We start from the raw sequence: 12,509 nt of genomic DNA on the forward strand, positions 1-12,509 counted from the left end.
ATTCATTGCCAAAATCTACATTAACGCCCCCATGTAACATATCGTCATACCTCTGGGAGGGGGGAAGAGTGTTCCACATTTTGAAAAGCTATGCCTAGACATTATGCGCAATGACATGCTATAAAAACCACTTCAGCATGAATAGTATAGTGAAGATGTTCTGCTGTTATATAAAAAATGTTAGAGGCAGATATATTTTCCTTATACTTACTACAATTATGCGCAGAAAAAAAACTAGACGGTGGTCAAAATAATATTATTTATTGAGATACTGATAAATTATTGATAAGATATTGTTTATATTACACTTGAAAAAGTTTTTCAGGTATAAATGTTTACCCTTAAAAAGGTTGCCTATTGCAGTCAGGAGTAATGTACTTGCTATTATAGAAAATAAAAATGGTTAAGTGCTCCGTGAGATTAGCGCGTTCAAACAGACAAACTCATCAGCTCTATATATTATTATAGATATATGAAATATTTTTTCATTATGTCTATATTTTTTTTTCTCGAGTCCCTTTACTTTTTAACTATATACATATATGTTACGAACAAGACCAAGTTCTTCGCATATGCGCTCACGAGGACGTTATTATCTTTGTCGCAAGCTCAACAGGTACACCTACTCCGACGTATGTATTCTATCCTATGATGTCATAGGGGGCGAGTCTATTACCATATCGAGCACAAATTCCAGACTCCGGGCTGATATTGAGCATAATAACCTAAATATCGCTTTGCCCAACCTGGGATTCGAACCCACGACCGCTGCAGAAGCACTGCCGTACTGCGCATGCAGTACAATACGCTACAGAAGCAGTCCATAAATCATTGAACCTATATTGATATACAACAGCGAAGATAACATCGGAGCTAAAAACCAATGTTCTTTGACAACAATATTTGCTTTTTATTTATTTATTAGGAAATCAAACAGAAAAATTATGAATAAAATAAAATTTATGAAAATTAAGGATCTTAATCTAACATCGGTTCCACTAATAGATAATAATACATACATAGAAGAGATAAGACGAGAATCTATTATGAAATGAAGAATTGAAATGTTGTAAATAATACAAAAAGAAGTAAGTATCTAAATGATGTACAATAGCAATTATTGTGTATGTAATGTGTAGTGATTGCTAAAATATATTGATATCGAAGAAAACAAACTTATTATTCTTTATAGTTGCTCGACTAAAAAAATATTAGACCCATACTTAGTTTTAGTCCTGGGAGGTTGAAACAAACATCCATTACCATGTCACGTCTTACCTAGCTGTTGAAGATTTATATGATTCATGTATCGTTTATGGATCCTATGCGGCTATAGCCTAGTTGGGAGTTGAATGGACTGGCGAGATGAATGACCGCAGGTTCGAAACCCAAGATAGGCACCATTGACTTCTAAAGTAATGTGTGTATTCTTTCTAAATTATCGCTTGCTTCAACAGTGAAGGAAAACATCGTTAGGATATCTCCATACCTGAGAAGATCTCTATAAGATTGCGAGGATATATCAAGTCTGCTAATCCGCATTAGGCCGTCGTGGTGGACCTCTCAAATAATAATTCCTCTCAGTAGTAGAGACCCGTGCTCCGTAGTAGGACAGTATATAAAGAAACAAAACTATATTTAATATATGAGAACTATTAAGACTGGTATTTAATATGATTTCAATTAATGAATATAATTTCAAAGTTCTTTGTTTCAACATTAAAGAAAATGCCATTAAATTAATGTTTATTACGGGGTTTAAATATTTCTTTAAACACACACTAACGCATTATATCCTCAAAGGGATAAAAGTCACAGTCAGTCGCAACAAGTGCACCAGCTTTCCGCCACGTGTTTTCCGTTTCATGATGTGATAGGGGGAGAGCCTATCATATTATCGAGCCTATCAAATTCTAGCATCCAGGCCGATACTGAGCAGAAAAGCCTAAGATCAGTGCCTCACCCGGGAATCGAACCCATGACCTAAGCACTGCAGTCGTACCATAATGCAACAGTGCCACTGAATCTTTAAAGTCCCGATAAATTTACATCTTGTCATTTACCGAAAAAAGTGTGTACTTGTCCGGGACAAAAATATCACTTATTTGTTTATACAAGCCATGACTATATTAGGTACATTCATTTTCGTCAAACGTAGCAAACTTTCGCATTTTATAACAATATGAGTAAGATTTTTATATTTAGGAGTACTGTCATGGACATACGGTAACTGGAATTTCATAAATGATTTACGATTTTCTATTCCATTCCGATTTCACTCACTCCCATGTGGCAGCAATAAGCTTTTTCAAACATGTTACATAAACGATCTGCTTTGTAAACTATCTCTCTCTCATTTGAACAACAGGGTTCCAAATGAAGGTGGAACAAAATAAGCAGCCTTCGTGGCCACGGGGGGACTGAGGTGTTGGTCATCCACAAAATCAAGATAGTAGATACATCAAATCTATTTGACAACTATACTAATACATAGTATATTATTTTATTAACTAAGTAGTCAGCCATATAAGTAGCTGAACAAATTCTAAACTGAATTATCTGAATAATTTTGTGTTATTAGCAATCTCGTATTTTTTTCTTAACCAATTTATGAAAGGGTCTTTTTTTATTTTAGATAAAGAAAAATAAATCCTTCCTATAAATAAATGAATATAGCAAAGAAAGAAGTTAGCACTACAAAATTTCTTGGTATAACAATTGACAAGAAACTATTTGGAAAGAACATATTAACATTCATAGTAAAAAAAAAAAAATGTAATTCTGCATATGCCTATAACTAATAAGTTCCAGTACTTAACGTCGAGGTATTGCTCACAGAGCACTATGGCTTAGTTTCATCACACTAAAAAAAACTTAGCATTTAGTATCCATCATGATTATGTTGAATAGCATGACATGACCATTTTTTGCCATTCGATACTTTATCTGGACGGTATTACGCTTACTATCAGGTGCAGTACGCTCACTTTGGAGTGCCGGAATAATAAAAAAAAACCAGCTTCAAGCTCTTTAATAAGAGAAAATCCGACTGCAAAAGTTACTAAAATCCAAAAAAGAAGTAAATTTCTCGCACACAGACACTATACATTTTTTTCCAATTCGTGTTTTTATGTTTATATGCCCACTGCCAGTTTAGCTTAGTAACAAACAAATATACAAAAACGATGTTTAATCAAAGTGTTAACTTTCATAAATGCCAGTAATTACACTGGCTACAGCCCAACAGTGCATGCACATTGCTGCTTATAGCTAAAATAATATGTATATTACTCCCATTTTTTTTTCTATTAGCGATTGTAAAATGACGTCTAAGGTAGCAAATTTTTCGTTAAAATTTAAATCATAGTAATGATCGTGAATGATCATGCACAACGTTTTTCAATATTTTGATTTATTTCATTCGTCATTGCGTTTGTGTACAAAAAACATTTTCCTATTTGTTTAGAATGCGTTATTATTATCTATATCTATGTATGAACGTTACGAAACACTTACTGTATAGTTGACTAGATACCACTTACTGTTCACAAACACATTCTCGGGTATCATGATGAAAATCGTTAAATAACAATATGTAATCTAAATCTTGAGTACCGAATTACGAGTTATTTCCGAATGTTTGTATTATTTCTCTATTAGCATTAATATTTTTTTAGTCTATCCCAACTGTTAATGTAAGAATTTCGGTTTTCATCTTGTTCGTCTAATACCTACATTCAAACATTAACCATCTACAATTACAAAATAATTTTGATGAGTTATATACTATGTCATACAAATAATTATTTTTGGAAGAAATTTAGAACTTTTTAATTATACTAGCTATGCAAAACATTAAGTGTGTGTAGGCCAGAAGATTTTAAATTGTGGGGGATTGAAATTGGCCTAAAACACCTCAACCAGAATTTAAACTAATCCCACTATTATTGCGCAGTCTCATAAATTGAAATTTAGCAAATTAGCATTAAGTACAAATTTATAAATTCTCTACGTTAGTTATGTTTGCTTAGTAATTATTAGTTGGTAGATTTTAGAATTCGTTTTAATTTGTCATTTTTTTGTAAAATAGGGACATTGCGTGTTAATTTGTGAGTGTTGTGTACTCCTATAATTGGTACACAGATCAGAATGTGACTTTACTACTTTTATATTATATACGATAAATGTGTGTTCTGTTAGAGAACCTTATTTAGATAAAAAAATAATAATGAATAGTGATGGAATCATTTCATGTTAATGCTCCAATTAGCACTGAACAGATTTTTTATTAAATTTACTCTAAATTATGTAAACACAGAGTCAAAAACCAATCACTAAATCGAAATAAATGGGTAAATTTAAAAATGAATGAGAACAAACTATGGAAGATATTACAAAGCACTAGGTTCGATAAGTTTGCACGCAATTTTTGGCAAGTTTAACACAATAAAATGACGAAATACGTATCGAGCTTTAGTCACCTCAGTATCACAAAAAACTAGCAAATAAACTAACAAACCGGCTCACCACAAGCAACATCTGGAAGATAATGCCAAACAAAGGTGTAGCCTTATCTTTATGATAATTCATGTAATAAGCGATTAACAAATGAATATACTGATTTTACTTAATCCCAGTGATCGTTTTCCATATAAATACTGCAAGGTAAGATGTAACAGCAACAGTTGTCAAACAGCAACCATGCGTCTTTTCCTCGCTTTATTGGCTCTGGGCTTCGCAGCCGTAGCGGGTAAGTTTATTATAAATAAATAATTAAATAATTTTTAAATAAAATTAATAATATGTCCAACGTAACGTAGCCATAAAATCATAATTTAAATAATATGTTACAGCTGTCCCGGCAAACCCTCAGAGGATCGTGGGTGGTTCTACTACCACTATTCAGCAGTATCCCACCATTGTTGCTCTGCTGTTCTCCAGGAATGGAAACACTTTCTTCCAAGCCTGCGGTGGTACCATTCTCAATAACAGAAATGTCCTCACCGCTGCTCACTGCCCCAGTAAGTATAGAAATTGAATCATTGAGGTATGAAAGAGATTCCGGGTATAAAACAGGAAGCTTTATGCTTTATTCTATTCGCAGCGGAGACGCAGTCAAGCAGATGGCGTGTTCGATCTGGTTCGACTTTCGCGAACAGCGGCGGTGCCGTCCACAACTTAAACAGCGTCAGGATCCACCCTAATTACAACAGGAGAAATCTTGACAACGACATTGCTATTATGCGCACCGCCAGCAACATTGCCTTCAACAACGCCGCACAGCCCGCCAGAATTGCTGGCGCCAACTACAACCTCGGTGACAACCAAGTCGTCTGGGCTGCCGGATGGGGGGCCATCAGGGTAATTTTCTTTGTTGAAATTTGTGTGCATTCAAAACAACAGAAAATAATCAAAATATCAACCAGATATTTTTGTTTTTTTGCGACAAAATTATGTTTTTATTATTTCAGAGCGGTTTTTACTATTATTATTTCAGAGCGGTGGTCCTTCATCGGAGCAGCTGCGCCACGTCCAGGTCTGGACTGTGAACCAGGCTACGTGCAGGTCTCGTTACGCCAGTATTGGCCGCACCGTTACCGACAACATGTTGTGCTCTGGCTGGCTCGACGTCGGCGGTCGCGACCAGTGCCAGGGGTGACTCCGGCGGTCCTCTTTACCACAACGGTGTCGTCGTTGGAGTGTGCTCTTGGGGAGAGGAATGCGCTTTGGCTCGCTTCCCTGGTGTTAACGCCCGTGTCACACGCTACACTAGCTGGATTAGCAACAACTCTTAAATTTTATGAAGTGCAATAAAAATATCGTCTACTATAAAAAAGGTTTTTTTTTTATTTTAGTGTTGTTTGGGATATACAATGTGTTTCATTGTGAACTACGAACACTTATACTTCATTCGATGTGCATTATATTTTCTAATTATATACCTCCTGCAGAAACCCAAGCTTTTATCGACTTATACCGAGTTGACCGTTTAGTTAGCGGCATCAAAAAATCTGAGAGAAAGAAGGCTTTATCCTTTAAACGATTTAAGCTGATATTGTTTTCAACACTGGGTTATAATAATTAGCTGGTGTGCCTATAGGTCCTTATAAACGTTTAGAGCTTCCATACTTCAACACAAATTTGATTTTGTACTGACATGGACAAATCATATAATTATCTTATTAGTAGCCTCAATAACGCGTGGAATTAATTAGGACACAGAGCGCGAAACAACTTTTGCTGCACCCACTCTTAAAATCTTCCAGTGATGACGTCCATTTCTATTAGAACTAAAAAGGTTATTGGTAAATAATATATCATTCATTTTAGTTGCATGCCATATTAGTTTAACCTTATAAAAGAGGAACGTCGTGAATATTATCGACGATTATTCAGGTTTACGAATATTCATGTGCATTGGAGATTATTTGAATCATGTAACCTTGGTCTGTTGTAGTGGTAAAAGGCCACATAATGCCATATCAGATTATTCTAGGCCACCTACAATTAAACCACTTAGAATCTTTAAAAAATATTTCGTTTCCTATGCTCTAAAAAATATAATTGTGATAGAAATTAATTACACAATTAAAATATGAACACCTGTTGGATTCAAATTTTCATATCACATCATAATTTAAATTAATCCTTTCGTAGCTAATAACATAGTTTTCGAGTTATCGTGTATGAGCGATATCAATTAGGCATTCGATAACCTGATAGAGTAAAATCCAGTCATAGTAATCGATTAGACAATCTCATAAGACGTCATATTGTTAGAGATAAAAAAATGTATGACCAATAAATTGCAAAATATGTTTTGTTATGTATGGTTGCTCCTTAGACATCACATTGGATCCAATATATTTCAGTTCAAACAGGCCGGCATAATTGTATTGACTGGCGATGGGTTGTATCGTCGTTTTACACTCTATTTTGACCCTACTCCACTTGAAGGTACATATATTACAGCGAGAACTTGCTAGTCTAAAGACGGCCTAACATTATTTTAAAATATTTTATATAACTTCGTTAATAATCCAATTATTATATGACGCCGACATCAGTTGGCGCAAGCGCCTATCTGCGCGATGACGAAAACGTTTCTGTTACTGTAAGCAGTTGTTTGAGTAGGCGTTTTTAAAATAAATTGAATATTTCATTACGTAATATTTTTAAAAATATCGGACACGTATAAACATGAGTAGTTATTATATATTTCATAATATGGTAAAAATCAGAGTGAAGAACACAGAGATCGAAATGTTAACGATGTACTTCAATATTTCATTTTAAATAATTTATAGCTGTTAATTATAATTTTATACACTCTACTATGGTGTTTTATAAAAACTTATGCAACTGTGCGTTACTGTCAAAACGTGTAGCTTATTATCAGTGTTCAAAATAAATTGATTTATTACAGATTAAAGGATAATATTAGTATACACGAGTATAATACGTACATAGGTAGTAATACTTTGTTTACATAAGTTAAAAACACTGTAGTAACGATATTGGTCATTTTCCTTTTAATGATATCGGAACCCAAAAGACCGGCTACTAGATTTAAAGACACTTTAGACATTATGTGTAGATCAGACCGTCAGCAGCTAAAAAAGTGTAATTGTAAAATGAAGATAGATATTGTAACTCCTTCTTTGGATGACCAACACGTCACTCCGCTCCGTGACCATGAAGGCTGTAAAGTCTTCGAAACGTCGGAAGTAAATGATAAAATAAAAACACGCGATAAAATCCGTAAAAATAGTTTTATTTTAACGACATCGCTATTATATTTTCCACCGATTACAACTCGATGATTCCCAAGTGGTTGTTGTTTTACGTCAACTAAACGTTCTTTAATACGGACTGATATATTTCTTTTGGTTTCTCCTCTTTGCTTTATGAAGTCTGCAGTTGCTGAACATTCTTCAGGCTCCAAATATTATCTTAGATTAGACAAAGCCACAAATCCTCGCCAATGAACACCGATTACTACCTACGATAATTCTTGGGCTATTAAAATTTGTAAAAGTCCAAATCTCAATAGGAATTATGTTTGGAAGCTTGCACAAGCCTAGGATTATGTTATAAATTTGATTAAATGAGAACCCAAAAGACAAGCTGCCAGACCTCGTGACAGTGTGAGCTCTTTCTGCGTCGATAGGATCGTCATCAGCAATTTGTTTTTATAAAATATGTGAAATTTTGGATATAATAATAATAATATCAGCTCTGTATTATATACTGTCCCACTGTTGGGCACGGACCTCCTCTACTAATGAGAGGGATTAGGCCTTTGTCTACCAAGCTGGCCTAGTGCGGATTGGTAGACTTCACACACCCTCGAAATTCTTATAGAGAACTTCTCAGGTATGCAGTTTCTCTCACGATGTCTTCCTTCACCGTTAAAGCAAGCGATATTTCTCAAAGAATACACGCATAATTTTTTAGAAAAGTCAACCTTTGGGATTTGAACTTGCGGACATTCGTCTCGACAGTCCATTCCACAACCAACTGGGCTATCGCTGCTATATATGCAATTTTGTATAATGATAAAATAAGATAGATATGATAATGTTACATTTACTTTTCGAACGACCAAAACCTCAGTCCGGCTCGTGATAATAAAAGATATAAAGGTTCCGAAACGTCGCGTCGCAACAAAATAAACATTAACACCGATAAAACGCGAAAACTAGTTTTATTTCAACCACTCTTTGTCAAATAGCAATTAATAACGATAACTTTTCCTTTTTTAGAATGAGATTTATAACGAATTAATTAGAATTGATATCTATATCTATCGATACTATTATACAAAGAGTTTGTTTGTTTGAACGCGCTAATCTCAGTAAATACTAGTAGCCAAGGGCCCATAACTCAATTCCTGCCAGCTTCCTTTCGTAACTTGTGAGACTTTCCCGCCCTCACACCTACCACTACAACTCCTGTAAGCCAGGATCAGCAGTGATACGCATTTTATGACACCGCGCAGTGTAGCTCGGCGAGTCTCAGGGAAAACTAATATGCCATTATCCCGCAACAAAATTAATCAAATAGAAAGATAGGGAGGAGTTGGAAATATTAATTGTCCACTTCCCTCAATAGCAATGCGGATGACAAAATCATGATCTAAGGAGGCGTTTTAACCTTTTAGATAAGCTAGGTATTTATACCTAGTGCTTTAGCACCACGGATAAAATAAAAAGAAAGGGTCCTATCACATGAGCTGTTAGATTTGATTACAATAGGCATAGCAAAAACGCCGGAAAGCACGGAAATTCCGTCTAGTCTCAACAAGTTCCATGTAGTATACAACCCCAGATGTTATTTGCATAACTTGTGTAATATCTAATTATCATTAGAACAATTTGCAAACCGCATTTGTGCATATTAGTTGTACCTATATGTGGTGTTGGGTTCCCTTTCGGAACTGTTCACCCTTCGCCACTAGTATATACTTGTTGGACTTGAAAAAATCTTTTAATGTTGCATAGCCCATTCGAAGAAGGTTATAGGCTATATACCATCACGCTATGACCAATGGGAATGGAGAATCAATGAAAAATGTTGCGGAAACCTGAAAATTTATTCCTTATGAGAGCTTCTGTTGCGTCAATGCGTAAACGGTTAAAGTTACGCAACAAACGTGTATGACGGAATTGTTCCTCTTATAATATCAGCCCTGTATTATATACTTGCCCACTGCTGAGCACGGGCCTCCTCTACTACTGAGAGGGATTAGGCCTTAGTCCACCACGCTGGCCTAGTGCGGATTGGTAGACTTCACACACCCTCGAAATTCCTATAGAGAACTTCTCAGATGTGCAGGTTTCCTCACGATGTTTTCCTTCACCGTTAAAGCGAACGATAAATTCACAAAGAATACACACATGATTTTAGAAAAGTCAGAGGTGTGTGCCCTTGGGATTTGAACCTGCGGACATTCATCTTCGCTGTCCGTTCCACACCCAACTAGGCTATCGCCGCTTCAAAAGTTTTAAATACAATAAAATATTATGCAACAAAGTGCCCTGCTGCATCTGTTGCCGGTCTGAATGCGTTAAACATGAAAACGACCCTACGGATTACGATGAAATTTGGCATGGAGATAGTTTGAGACCTTGGGAAGGACATAGACTAATTTCTATCCCGAGAAAATATATATTTATGTAATAGATACCTCTATAGTGGAAAATCTTATTCACGCGGGCGGAGCTGCGAGCAAAAGCTAGCATTTGATAAAAGTGATAACAATTAACGCGGAGTATACTGTTCACAAAAACTTACACCTTTGATATTAGTTTATAAACTAATATCAAAGGAGTGAATACCGATTAGATATATTTAATCGCATACTCGCCAATCCTACAAAAAGCATGCGATTTCCGAAAACTGTTCTAGCCCAAAGACATCCGATTTTATTTTATTTGCTGCAATTTTTTATGAACTAAGTCTCATTCGTGGCATTGGTCGTCTCCAAAGTAAAAGTCCAATTGTGTAATTTGCCAGTATAGAACATAGCCTATGTAATATTAGATTTAAATACATAATTGATTATTGATTTTGTCTATATGTGTGCCCGGATTGCATCAAATCTAATTATGATTTTATTCAAAACAAACATCGTCACAAAGTTATGCATTTATAGTAAGATAAGATTTATTGTTTTGTATCTATGGTTATCGATGAATCTATTGAGTGAATGCAAGGGATTTAGCATGATTATCCTTATCTAATTGTGTTTCTTTAACAGCTTGGTTTTCCCCTCAATTAGGACATGTAACACGTGAAAGTCTCAGTGATCAACGAAATTAAATTTTATTTTTCCTTGGCAGCTTACGAAGGGCTGCACCTACCGAGTTCGTTCTAATATTCTTTTAGTAAAGACCAAAGTCAGAGGAAAGAATGGAGACCATACACAGAAACTGAAACCAATAATAATGGATAGCGTTGATCTTTTTATTCACAATTACATGAATATTTTATAACTAATTCCCCAAAATACTTTGTCGTTTCCTGTATGGATTATGTTCACACAGTTGTTAATTATCGGTGAATGATAATGCGGTCATCGTCAAACTTCAAAGTAAAGGTATTTTTACCAACTTCTAGCGTTACTGGTACTCTAACATCAGTTTTCATATAGTCTTTGAATCTAGCAGATTATGGGAACAATTGACAAAGAAAGATTTTTTAAAAAATCATACTTTTCTTGATTACCCTTTTTTTTTGTCTATGATAATGCCTTCGAATTTAAAGATTTTCCTCCTAACACCTTTAGCTGAAGAGGTAACAGCGTCTACTGTGCTGTGCGAAAAAAAAAGTCTATATGATATTGTTTAATTTATCAGGTCACAAATTGCCTCATTTTTACGGAACCAAGAGCAAAGCGCATAGCAACAGCTGCAATATGGTGTCAAGCACTTTTGGTTCTAGGCTTGTGACTGTATTCTTACAGCATTGACCTTACCTAAGCCACTCTTTTAGAAGTTCTTAACCAATTTTGTCTAAGGTATTATGAGCTTAAGCACAATTAGAACGGCTCTGGCGAAATCCTAATATGTCAGTTGCATGCAAATGTCAAGCTACTTACACAATTTGCTCGACGTTATTGAACTATTGTCTTCAGTTTTTACGTTTACCAATAGTATCGTTCGGTACAATATAAACAATTAAGGCTATGCTGAATTATACAGTATGCCGACAATAATAACATTCTTACCTATACGAAAAGTAGATCAATTGTTGGATTAAGATATAAAATACAAACAATGTGATTAATTTTGATATCCATTTTCTAAAGTACCCTACGCATTGACATTATTGGTTAATATTACGGAAGTTCAATCAAAACAAAGACTTGTCTTATCTTTGTGCGTGGATAATCTCCCGAAATCGGAGCAAATGTCTGGTATAAATTAAGCCGCGTATTTGAATGTTTATGCACTCTTCTGATATTAACATGCGGTCTTTCATCGTGTTCCTTCTAACCCTCTCCGCTGTGGCTGGTGAGATTCGAGACTTTCAAATCAATTGTTTGAAAATATTCGATATATTGATGTAATATATATTACTATATTTTGTTTTTTTCACAGCTGTCCCAGCTAATCCACAGGATCGTGGGCGGCAGTACTACGACTATTACTAACTATCCCAGCATAGTTGCCTTACTGTATAGTTCAAACTTGAGTCAGTGGCGACAATCTGGTGGTACTATTATCAATAATCGGAGCATCCTTACAGCTGCACACTGTCCTCAGTAAGTATATTATTGTCACAAAACTGCTATTTACCAATGTTAATACTAATTAGGACAATTACGAGGCATTTTGGGACTTTGAATATAGATGGTTTCTATTAAGCGAGAGATGGCAGAACCATTAAATTCATCAATAATCAAATCTCTCTTGCTTTTATTATTCTTAGCTTTTCAGGTATAAAACGTTTTTCTAATATCTAAATTGTTTTCAGCGGTGACACCACTAACAGATGGCGTGTCA

The 12,509-nt window shown here is 35.2% G+C and overlaps 1 protein-coding gene and 1 pseudogene across 3 annotated transcripts in view; one reads left to right on the top strand and one right to left on the bottom strand.

Annotated features, from left to right (window-relative positions):
• Positions 1-12,509, bottom strand: part of LOC115448648 (solute carrier family 12 member 6) — a 601,928-nt gene that overhangs the window by 218,001 nt on the left and 371,418 nt on the right. The window lies entirely within an intron of this gene.
• Positions 4,590-5,836, top strand: LOC119190613 (annotated as a pseudogene).

Source organism: Manduca sexta, chromosome 25, assembly GCF_014839805.1.
Source record: "Manduca sexta isolate Smith_Timp_Sample1 chromosome 25, JHU_Msex_v1.0, whole genome shotgun sequence".
NCBI lineage: Eukaryota > Metazoa > Arthropoda > Insecta > Lepidoptera > Sphingidae > Manduca > Manduca sexta.